The sequence below is a fragment of the Podarcis liolepis genome, assembly GCF_965112155.1.
Source record: "Podarcis liolepis genome assembly, chromosome: 8".
Lineage (NCBI taxonomy): Eukaryota > Metazoa > Chordata > Lepidosauria > Squamata > Lacertidae > Podarcis > Podarcis liolepis.
Window position 1 is genome coordinate 35,882,946 of NC_139560.1, and position 12,693 is coordinate 35,895,638.

General features: G+C 40.8%; 1 long non-coding RNA gene across 2 annotated transcripts in view; it reads left to right on the forward strand.

The window, feature by feature from the left end:
* LOC310713635 overlaps nucleotides 1-12,693 on the forward strand; it is a 123,159-nt gene that overhangs the window by 90,595 nt on the left and 19,871 nt on the right. Inside the window, exon 3 of one of the 2 annotated variants that reach the window (XR_014529369.1) lies at nucleotides 11,998-12,057. The exons of the other annotated variant lie outside the window; for it this stretch is intronic. This is a non-coding gene — a long non-coding RNA (uncharacterized lncRNA). The remainder of the gene's footprint in view (nucleotides 1-11,997; nucleotides 12,058-12,693) is intronic. 2 annotated transcript variants of the gene reach the window in all.

The following is a 12,693-nucleotide window of genomic DNA, read 5'->3' on the forward strand; positions in this document are numbered from 1 at the left end:
AGTTAATAGCCCGTCTAGATTAGCATCCTGTTCTCAAAGTGACCAACCAGTTGCATGTAGGAAGATCACAAGCAGGACCAGAGTGCAAAAGCACTCTCCACTTCCACAGCCTCCAGCAACTGATGTTCAGAAGCATTCCTGCCTCTGATAGTGGAGGTAGAATATAGCCCTCATAGTTAGTAACCATTGATAGTCTTATCCTCCATTGAATTTGTGCAATCCTGTTTTAAGCCATCCAAGTTGATAGCCATCGTTGCCTCATGTGGGAGCAGATTCCATAATTTAATTATGCACTGTGTGAAGAAGTACTTTCTTTTGTCTTTCCTGAATCTCTCAACCTTAGGCTTCATTCAAGTTCCCCAAGATCTAGTGTTATGAAAGGGGGAGGCAAACCATTCTCTGTCCACTTTCTCAACATCGAGTTTAATTTCATCCACCTCTGTCATGTCTCCTCTTACTCACCTCTTCTCTAAAGTAAAGGCCATTGAAATGCATTGAAAAGAATCGTGTACAGTGGTACCTCAGGTTAAGTACTCAATTAGTTCCGGAGGTCCGTTCTTAACCTGAAACTGTTCTTAACCTGAAGAACCACTTTAGCTAATGGGGCCTCCCGCCAGCGCTACGCGATTTCTGTTCTCATCCTGAAACAAAGTTCTTAACCCGAGGTACTATTTCTGGGTTAGCGGAGTCTGTAACCTGAAGCGTATGTAACCTGAAGTGTATGTAACCCGAGGTACCACTGTACATTTCAGTGATAGCCCATAGCAAGATGAATGACATAGGTTTTAACGGAAGCTGAACTGTAGCAGAGCAGAAATAGCTCTGCTTGCAACAAACTAGGACAGGTCAAAAATTACTGCCTCCTATATTTAGCTGAGCAACACCACTGGAGACAACCCAAAGTGGTTCGATTTTCTCCGAATCCTGCCACTATTACCATTTTAAGTTAGAGGTGCCTTTTACTTTAGAACACTAAACCTTTCTCGAAGTGACAGCTCATCCTTCACGCCACATGTCTATTTATTTTGGAAGTTAACACACCATTCAGTAGCTTGAGAAGAGGCCTGATTGCTATGCTAATAGTATTCAAAAATATGTTGACACCAATAAAAACTAGTAAACTAGGGCTAATTCATAGAGTGCATAATAAAAGGTAAGGAGGAATCACTTGGGCTCCAGTTTCCACAACTGGAATCTTAGCCTGCAATTTTATTTTTATCCCTGTGATGAATAAATTTTGTTCAATAAGCACGATGAAATTAGGTTAATTATAAGCTCTCTGTGTTGCAAATAATTTTGATTCTATAGAGTTGGGGGGGAAATCAAGGACCCTATATATTATTACAGGAAGGAAGGAAGGAAGGAAGGAAGATCTTTAGTATCAAATTGTCAGACAACAACATAGGTTTTCCAGAATTTTAAAATGTAATAGTGGAATAAACTAGAATTCATGTGGTTTGCAAATTCCCGTGTGTACACCTCTGACAGCCTCTCAAAATCCCTCTGGGCTGCCTCCCACAAAACATTTCAGCTTTATTAGTGTACAAAGAACTACAAAAACCATGAAAACATGTCACAGGTCTATTACAATGTGTGCATTTGCATCAGGTGCACGTAATGGGAGCACCCTGCCAATCATGACTTCCCAAGGCAAGTCCTCCAGAAAGTAAAATACACAAATTGTAGTCTTCGCCTTTAATGCTTGTGCATGGGAGTTGCTACCATGTGCACTCACTGGAGATGTGTTGGGATCTTTAAGCAGGAATCACAATGTACCATGGCAAAAACTAGGTTTTCTAGGAAGGGTTTTTTAGCAACAAGACATTAAGTCACAATTTAGAATAAGTGAGTATGTAGTTTGTTACAAAAATAACCAGAAGAAATTACGGGTCATTAAATCTCCTACCAGTAAGATGTTAAGTGATTTCCCTTTCCAAGTTTGAGAGTGATGGCCAAAGTTTGGGTAGGAGTGAATGTCCCAAGAGTTTTGAAACCATTTTCTTCTTCTATTTTAACTTTCCTAAAAGTAAGTGAGATACCACCTCATCTGAGAAGCTTCTCTCAAATGAGGTGGTACCCAACAAACTTGTTCCATTAGCAGAAGGATTTCTGCTTGCACAGTGCAACTTCCTCTTAGAGAAACTTTTCCCTTTAGGAAATTGAATGAGATGGAGGAAGAGAAGTTCAAAGGCTCTGAGAAGCAACACCTCTCCCCTGAACATCAAATGATGTTTTCTCCTAACCCCATGGGTGCCACGAGAACAATAAAAGAGTAATAAAAATGGAGAACAGGGAATGTGGGAAGGAGAGAGATCTGGGGAGACGTAAGTACCCAAAAAGAGGTCTGCAGGCTCCATTCAGCCCAGCACCCTGTTCTCACAGTGGATAACTAGATGCCCACGAGAAGCTCGCAAACAGAACATGAGCACACAGCAGTCTTCCTGCTCATTATTTCCAACAACTGGTATTCAGGAACAGTCAAAAATAAAAGACTGAATGGATTAGATCCTCAAGTCTAGCTGGGTATTTGTATTATAGGCCCATTCATATGAGGGAGAGATTTCTCCTAAACTGAAGGAGGGCATTAATAGTGCTAGAGGGGTTTTCCATTTTCTGTAGTGGGTAGTCAGCATGTGGCCTGTGCATCCTTTTGACAGAGATCCCTAACCATTGTTCATGCTAATGGGTTCCTCAGTTATTTACACTATTATTTCCCAGTGTTTTCCCTCTCCAGGGCTCTAGAATGCCAATCTGGAATGCCAGTAGGTCATGCGAGAGGGAATTTCATTAGAAATGATGTGGGGAGCAGGGTTTGTGTGCATATTCCAGCGATCCCAGATCTGTTGAAGAGAAAGTTGAAAGACTCCTATGTTAATAGTCAGTGCACACATGTTCCTTTATTGCCTTGTGTGATGAAGTCACCGCTTAGCATATCTGTCCCAGGCAATATGGAGATTTGGAGCCAAAGTGCTTAGAAAAAATACTTAAAATGGGGTGTGTGAGCATACTTTCCTGGTAGCAATATGTTTTGCCTATAGAAAAAAAAGTCATGTGTAAAGTCCTCACTCCAGTTGATTATCTCTGTTACCTGCAAAAAAACAACAAGTGTTATATTTCTGTATATTTATAGATGGTTAATTCCAATACTTATACTCAGTTATTACCATTTAACCATTTTAATATTACTAGAGTGAAGGAGAGGTAATTTAATCAAATAATGCAAAATGTCACTAACGAGCAAATGAATATGCAAGATAAATTATAATGCACATATGTTGATATTAAATAGACACAATTAGATTTTGGTTTTTTGTTTAAGTGTTTAACAGTTCCCCTGGATATTTATTGAAATAATGGTCCTAAACACGTCTTAGTCTATGCTGAACGGCATCCAAGGTTTTTGCTGGCCACTGCCTCTAACAGCTGGGTTGAAACAAGAGTTTGATGCCACCCATAAAATCTCCCCCCCCCCAAAAAAAAAAATATCTGTATTAAAATGCAAGTTATCAGTTTGGAGAGTCAGTGTGGCGTAATGCTAGGAGTGATGAAACAGAAATTCAAATCCTCGCTCAGCCATGACTGGATGACTTTGGGCCAATCAGACTCTTTCCGCCTAGCATACCTCAACAGGTATGGATACAATGAGAAAAGGCTTTTCCCCTCCATTGATTGGGGGGCTTGCCTGAACCACTTTGTGGCCCTGTCTCTTTTTTCTGCTCTTTGAGATCTAGCAGCTATTTTGTGTTATGCAACACATCTATCAGCCAATTTCTGACTGGTACTCAATGAACTTTCTCAAAATTCCAAATGTGCTCAGTGTTCCGAAAAGGTTGCTGACCCCATAACATCTCCTTTCTTTTGATGCAGTTCCCTTTTCCTGAGACAATATTTCATATTGGCAAGGGTGTCAGCTATTTTACTTCTCCAAAACCTACAACATAGTTGTGCCACTTCTCTTTCGGATAATAAGAATTTTTATATCTTTCTCTGTCTCCCTCTCTCTCTTAAACAGATGGTTAATTGGCTCCAGAGTGCGCTCCAGAAAAGTCGTGCTATTATTGATCTTTTGGACTTATGACTTCACTGTAGTGCCAGCATTTTAATTTGTAAGCTGCCTCTGCAATCCGACTTTCCTTTTGGGTGAAGACAGGCAAAGTAGGTGTTGAGCAGTTCTGCCTTCTCTCTATCTCCCAATAGCATTTCTCCCTGTAAGGGGCCTAGTACTTGCTTGCTCTTCCCCTTGCTTCGAACATAACTTAGTAAACCTTTATGATTATTTTTAACCTCTCTTGCAAGCACCAGCTGATTCTGAGCTTTGGCCCACCTGACCTTCTCCCTGCAACTGTTATCTACTCTTTCTTGTCGGAATTGTCTGCCTTTGAGCCTTGAATATTTCATCTTTAAGAAACTCCCATCCATCTTGGACTCCCTTCTCTTTGCGTATTTCTGGCCATGGGACTTCACCCAGTAATTCCTGAAACTTTTTTGAAATCAGCCTTCTTAAAGTCCAGTGTACATGTCTGACTACACACAGCTTCCCCTTGCCTGTGTGTAATGAAACCCAAGAAGACATAATCACTTCCTCCAAGGCTCCCTGTACTTTCACTTCATCAATCAGTTCCTCCCTGTTGGTGAGAACTAGGTCCAAGAGAGATGACTCCCTTGTTGCTTCTTCCACCTTCTGGGAAATGAAGTTGTCAACGAGGCAATTGAGGAATGTGCTGGACCTGACATTCTTGGCAGAGTTTGAGTTCCAACAGATATTGGGGTAGTTGAAGTATCCCATGACTACAAAACTCTCCTTTTTTATTTTTGGAAGTCTGCTCCAGGAAATTGTCCAAGTCTTCAGTTTGGGTTGGAAGTGTATAGCAGACACCCACAATAAGGTCATTGCTGTTTCCCTCTTCCACAAATTTTACTCATATCTTCTCAATCTGCCTTTCATGCTCCAGGTCATGGATCTCTTCACAAGTGTACACATCCTTTATATATATTGCCGCTACTCCTCCCTTTCTGTTTGATCTACTTCTTTTGAGCAGATTGTACACCTCAATTTCTGCATTCCAGTCATGAGTCTCATCCCACCAGGTTTCAGTTGCTTTTCACTTCTGTATTGCAGAAATGATATAAAGCCATATGCCACATCAATAAAATTGATAGTTAGAAATAGATGTGCGAGAGTGAAAAATGACCATTGTGGAATTCTTGAATTCATTAATTGCGTGAACGTAACCACTATATAACATTGTGCTAAACAAGTTTGAAATTATGTACTTCACACAACAGACGATAATGGGCATACTGAAATTCTTGTATATCTACAAAGCAAAATTATTAGCCTGATGTAATACTGCAGCCAAATTCTTGGTGTTTGCATGATGGGAGCAAGCATGAGGCTATGACACAAAGCCTCTTAAAGACTGGCAGGAAGGGGAGAGGGGTATAACAGGATTCAGTCACTGTAGCATAGACTAAAGTGATAAAAAATATTTAATGTGACTTTTGTTTTTAACTGTCACCGCAATCCCATAACCCTTCCAATTTTAGGACTGCTCCATTTCTGTGTGGTCTGGAGTTCAGAGGCGTGCTATGAATGCCACAAACTATGAATCAAAACAAAGCTCTTTTGTCACTGACCATTTTGGACATCAACCAGATGAAGATTGTCCATATTCTTAGTATTTAGGACATTCTCTATAACATGTTTTATATGCATTATTCTGGATGCATTTAGGTCATATACTATTAAAAATGCATCCTGCCATTTCTCTTCCAGTTTCTCAATCTTCATTTACCCATCTCCTGCCACTTACTAATCTCTTCCTCAGTGGTGCCTCATCCTCTCAGCTACAAAAATAGTAAAACTATTAAATATAGCTACACAGGTAGAGATTATGTAATTATGTAAAACTGCAGCACGGTTCAAGGGAATACATTATTTTCATGGAATACTTTACAGAGGAGGTCAGTTCTTCAGAGCATAGCAAATGACCAAGCACTGTACAAACTTTACATCAGATAACACTTTCAGGGGATAGTCCTTTTGTATTTGTCTTCTCCCTGACTCCTTCCAGTTACAGAGCCTGCAACTATAAATAACCAAAGGTAGTATTTGAAATTATAATGACTTGTGCTTTATGGAATGGCATCAGTAGGCACTTTCAAATTATCCACCATCTCTGAGCAGTGTGAGATTCCAGGGCTCCAGGATTTGTGTTTCCTTTAGAAATGAGGCACAGTGGAATCTGTGGTGTCTTTATGGTCTATTTACACATATCTACAACCTGAGCCTGTGATGGAGGGGCTCACAGCATTACACTCCAAGAGGTTCTTGGATGCCAGCAGAAATCAGCTGTAGCCCTCTGTCCCTCTGCCTGTATTTAACAGACTGCCACTTTTCTCTCCATCTCACATCCCAGCAAACTGCAATTCTAAAAACAGCTCCTCTCCTTCCAAGGCCCTTGCCTTTCTAACTAATACTGAGTTGAGGTCGGAGCCTCTCCCATTTGCCCTCTGGCACAAAGCTGTTCCTTTTGCCCCCTAGCAATTCATCTTTAGCAGGCCATTACCAGGATGGTTCCTGGCTTGAATTTTAACATGCTAAATCCACTGTCTGGCACCCAGGAACTGGAAGGGGAGTCCAGGCACCCCACAAACTCATAACTATATTTACTAGTGAGAAAGCCACATTGAAACATAGTGAGATTTTTCTTTTGTGCCAATATGGATAGCATTTACTGTCTTAAGATGCCATTTTGGACCAACAGAAATTGCCCAATGTCCTTTATGAAACAGTTACCATATGATATCTTTTCCTCCTTTCATTCCTGTTCACCCTGTTGCTAATTACTTTTCTTTTAAGAATTGTTTTTGAGAGAAGTCCGTCTCCCACTGCTTCCTTCATTCTGGTGTCTTGCCCATTTGGAAAAGATCACAGTACACACCATGAAGTAATAAAGATTAATAGTTTTCTCAAGGCCACAGGGATCCACCATGGGAATATTAGAATTAAAATGTCTGTATGCATCCAGCAGTTCTTTGGGTCAAGGAAAGAGGAAAACAGAAGTAGAGTCATTAAATGACTTTTTATAATGTCAGGTTATGTAAACAAGAGAGGACTTCCCTTGAGCTCTGTAAGGTAAACGAAACAGGTTGTAACCAAGAATGCTCTAGGGAGGGGGCAAAGCTGCATTGGGAGCATTAAGGACCTGCTTAGCATCTATCACCGAGGTATCCTTGAATGTGTGCCTCCCCCAAAATAGTAAAGACTGCTCTTAATACCTAAAGGAAAAGGTTAAGCACTGTTTGGAGGCAAAATCCATCATTGTCATCATGTTTATTTGTATGCCAGGCCACGTGCCCCACAAAATTGTGTCCAAAGCATCTCAGAGCATATCAAATTAACAATAAGTATAACAATAAAAGAAATAAAGAAATAATCATAATGGATTGTTTCCAAAGTAGTGCTGAGTAATGCATTCCATCAGTGCAAGGATTTCTGCTTTCTCAATGGGACTTCCACCTCCCCTGCACCCCCTAAATCTGTTCTAGGGGGTCTCCCCTGACCCTGTGGAGCAGATTTGGGAAGGACAAGGGGCCCACACAGGGGATGATGGGATGAAAGTTGAAACACTGTGTGGACACTATATGAGCTAACCTAATTTAACAGCTTAATACTAACCCCCAAAATAGAACACTGTAGTAACATGCAAAGCACCACCGTGTTCCAGACAATAGACACTCAATCTTCAAAAATCCAAGGTCTTCACCCCACCTCTCATATGGGGTGGTGCAACAACTCCCACCTTCGTTGTTGCACAGAGGGGCCTTATGCCCACCATTATGTCAAGTTCTCACCAGAAACTGCAACCGATAAGTTTCCTTCCATACCCTCCTGCCAAGCAGCATACACTCCTCCAGGCTGGGGACTACAGACAAATTTTCAGGGGGTAGTGCCTTCACCCTTGTGGTAACGCCCAAAATGGCAACGTTGGGTCAAATGTTGATACTGCATGGATGTCCAACTACCACCATCAGGCACTGGAAGCTTATTCTTGGAAAGGGAAAGGAAATCTGGAATGTCAGACTAGGACTTGCCCTTTGCTACACTAACGACAGCATGCTCAGGAGAGGGCATAATAGAGGTGGGAGGTAGGATTGGGAGAAATCCCACCAAATTAGATGGGATTTTGAAAATAGTTATTTATATTCATCTACAGAATGCTCTGTTGCTTCATTGCGATCTGGTTTTTTGCTCTCTTGTTAATGCAAGATAATTCTATACTTTCTTGACAAGAAATATAAACAGAATGGATATCTAACTCCTATGTATTATGCATCTCAACATTTTATATTCAAATCCAGATACTTGGGTTCTGATTTTCCACTTTCTCTGAATAACTGGGTCATCAGGTTTTTCCATTAATAACGCTTTAACAGAACATTACAAGTTTAACTCTATTAAATTTAGCCAAAGTATGATTAAACCCTTCCAATTTTAGGAACTTGTGCAACAACATTTCTTTCTATAAAAGATGAAATTAAAATCATTAAATATTTAAAAATATTTGAAACATTAAAGCATTCCTTATATAGAAACATTATAATATGATTTAAAGATGAATAAAGCCCTATTTCCACAAGCTAGCCTAGATTCATTCTTTGAGTTTTGAAACAATGGAACATGCCCAAAGTTGTATTTTAGATACCAAAACCAATACCTATGAGACATTTTCAGAGGGACAGGTAAGTTTCAACCCAGCACATGTCATAACAAAGCCCAATACAAAATACAGTTAGTGCCGTAAGTTAGCTGTTCAGGACTAAGTGGCTGAGGAAGTCAACTGAATTAATTAACCGAATTGTACATTTGGATTTAAGCCACATTAAAAGCTTTTTCACAAATGACATTTTACCTACAATAGATGTAGTGATATGGGTCACATACACACTATACATTTAAATAACACTTAAAGTACATGGCTTCTCCAAAAGAATCTTGGGAAAGGTATTTTGTTAAGGAAGCTGGAAAGTTTGTTCCAGCCAAGGCAATGGAGGGGACATCACTGTGTACTTGGCAGGTGCCAAGTGGAATGACTCTGAAAATGTAATAAATGGGACACGTGATTCATAAGCACAAACAAAAGCTTTGCTCCCCAACACAAAGGTGCACTGAGCAGCTAAGTGCAAAATTGCGCACAAGATGAATGATTTGGGGCTAGTGTAAACAAAACAGCTATCGTTTGGAGAGGGGCAAATAACCTGGTGCACCTGACTGGCTTACTACATAGAGACATTCACGAGAAGGAGCAATGTAAAGGAGCCTTGCCAAAGTCCATCTCATGCATAACTACATGATTTGGACCTGAGCAACAAGACATTGGAACAAAACATGTGGCAGAATAATTTGCTTATCTAGGATAGAGCTATCTGGATCCAAAACAGATTGCTTCTAAATGCAACAGATACAAGGTGAATCTTGCAGTTGCTAAAGTACACACACACACACACACACACACAGAGAGAGAGAGAGAGAGAGAGAGAGAGAGAGAGAGAGAGAGAATGAACACATGCACACACACGTAAATAGAAAACGATAACAAAAGTTTATACTTGAATAACTCTAATTGTCTTTGCAATATTCAATGAATGACTATTTAATAAATTAATTCCAGCTAACTTTGAACTTTTTCCCCTTTGCCATTTCTCCTCAGTTCTTATGTAATGAGTTAATTTGGCCAATAATTTGGCCCAATTCCACATGCTGTCTTTACTCTTTTAATCACAGCACGTGTGCATGTGTCTACACACATCCAGTATTATTTATATTTGATTATGGCATGTAAATGTGATATGTTGAACACGGAGCTTTAAATACAGCATTAGATCCAATCATTGTTTTGCCAAAGGCTTTGAAATGCATTGTTCTGTTTTCTTCTTTCCTGTGAGAGGAACATGGGGACCTCACAGCAGGAGTTCTTTTTGACTTCAAGCAAGTGCCTAATTTGTCCATGGGAAGGTGCTGTAAAAGCCGGGCACGGATGCCCCAGGTACACAATTATTTCAGCCTGGAATGCCACAGAATAATGAACTCTCTTTTCTCTCCCCTATGTCAAAGCAGTGCAATGCTAGCTCTGGCCAGGCAAGTGGAACAGTGATGTTGCAAGGCTGCCTTCATCCAAAGTAATCTGAGGGCAGCCTCAACTACGAATATAATGCTTCTTCCAGGAAAGCCAGAGTGCATTTCGTTTTGTTTCATTTTTATATTTTAAAAAAATCATATTTGCAAATATTTCTATGCCACAAAGTTACGTAAGAGGGAATAGCTTGGCATCAGCAAAGAGCAAACACAACTTTATGCTGGATTTCACTCAATGAAAACCATCAGCTGTGCGTCAATGGGGATTGGAGTAGGGCAGGTCAAAGAGAAGATGTGTTTCCTTCTCATGACTTGTTCCCATAAGTCAGCATAAAGACATCGGTTCTCTTGGTGAGAAGGTAAAGACTGACTATGTTTTCATAGCAATAATTGCTTTTCTAATTCATTGCAAAGATTTGAGAGCATCCGTTCTAACACAAATAAATAGGTCAGCCTTCTGCTGAGAGAAGGTTCAACGTAACTACTAACAAAGGCATTGCCTTAAAGTCTGCGTTAAGGTCTCAGAAACCCTGAAAGGGCAGAAAACTGTTTGGAAACAGTTTATGTCCCTCACCCCCCCCCCTGTATTCAATATGCATCTATTGTTTTGCCTTCTGCTCTGTCAAAAACAATATTTAAAACATCGTGCCGGAAACTAAACCATTGTGGGTTGTTTTATCCTTCTTGATGCCATGAATTATTCATATTATTTGATTTAATGTAATCACTTTCTTTCCTGTATTAAGTTTCTGTGAATGGTCTCCTATGCAGCTACAGTTTAAAGGAACTTTATAGACAGTACTAGTGGGGGAAGCAACTGGCATTAACTGACAGTGAATTAGGCTTAGTGTCAGTTTGGGTGGGTGGGGACACAAACTTTGTAATTTAATACTTAATCATATGTATATCCTGATTCCAACGGATGTCTCATGGTGTGTGCATGTCAGGGGCGAGTTGACATTGAAAACAACAGAAGCCATAGGTAAATGAAAGTCAGACACAGTTATGGAACGCACTGAGGATGAGGCAAGCACTCAACTGCAGAACAGTATTTGGTCCTATGATCATTCAGCACCAGGAATTATTTTGAACGTTCGTTAGCCTTTTCTTTCTTTCTTTCTTTCTTTCTTTCTTTCTTTCTTTCTTTCTTTCTTTCTTTGGAAGAATCAAGAAATTAGGAAAGGGGGGAGGACTTGCTAATTGCACCAGTTTTGTGCAAATTCACCCTTTTAGCAGAAACAATAATTTAACCTGCTCTAAGTCGTTCGTGACTGGACTTAATTGTCAGGGGTCACTTTACCTTTACCTTTAATGCTTACTTGTTTCCAGTTTTAAAAGATTTGTACCTGTACTATTTCAGCTAGCAGAACTCACAAGAATAAATGTTTTGGATATGTAGTTATTTATTTGTTATACCCCACCCATCCTCCCAAAGGGAGCCCAGTGTAGCAGGGCCAGCCCAGGACATTTTGTTGCTTGGGGCAAAATTTGCTATCCCTCACTGTTCCTACCCTCCTGCAGATCCAGGCCCACACCCTGTGGTGTGCCTGTGGCAGAGGGAGTACAGTGGCAGCCCAAGAGCAGAGAAAGTCGAGGAGGCTGTGAGCGGTGTGCCCCTCAAGCCCAGATCTGTCCCCTGAGGTGGTGGCCTCAGCTCACCACATAGCTGGGCCAGGCCTGCAGAACAGCTACCAACACAGAAAAATACAGCACAATAAATTGTATCACAAAAAACAATGAAAGCAATGGTCAAGATAGCAAGATTAAAATGACAGGAGTTAATATCTCTACTATTGTTTACCAAGTGCATCAATGAAGGATATTTGTTGTGTTTATATCACACCTTTGTCTCCATGGAGCTAAAGGTGGTATCCATGGTTCTCCCCCTCCTCGTTGATTCCCTACAATAAACCTGAGAGGTAAGTTAGGCTGAGAGGTAGTGACTGGCCCAAAGTCAACCAATGGCCAAGTGGGTATATGAACTCTAGTTTCTCAGGTCCTAGTGTGACATTCAAGGGACGCGGGTGGCGCTGTGGTCTAAACCACTGAGCCTTGGGCTTGCTGATTGGAAGGTCAGTGGTTCGAATCCCTGCGACGGGGTGAGCTCCCGTTGTTCGGTCCCTGCTCCTGCCCACCTAGCAGTTTGAAAGCACCTCAAAGTGCAAGTAGATAAATAGGTACCGCTCCGGCGGGAAGGTAAACGGCGTTTCCATGCACTGCTCTGGTTTCACCAGAAGCAGCTCAGTTATGCTAGCCACATGACCAAGAAAAACTGACTGCGGACAAATGTCAGCTCCCTCAGCCAGTAAAGCGAGAGGAGCGCCACAACCCCAGAGTCGTTCGTGACTGGACTTAATGGTCAGGGGTCCTTTACCTTTTTTTAGTGTGACATTCTAACCACTTCACTGCATTTTAAAAGTCAAAATGTACATCTGAATATGGTTCTATTATGAAACACAAACTTGAATGAAAGGTCATTCAGGTTCCAAAAGTCAAATGCAACCTAGTCCAAAAATATGAGGTTGAAAGCAGCATTGCTCTCAAGGATGTGACCA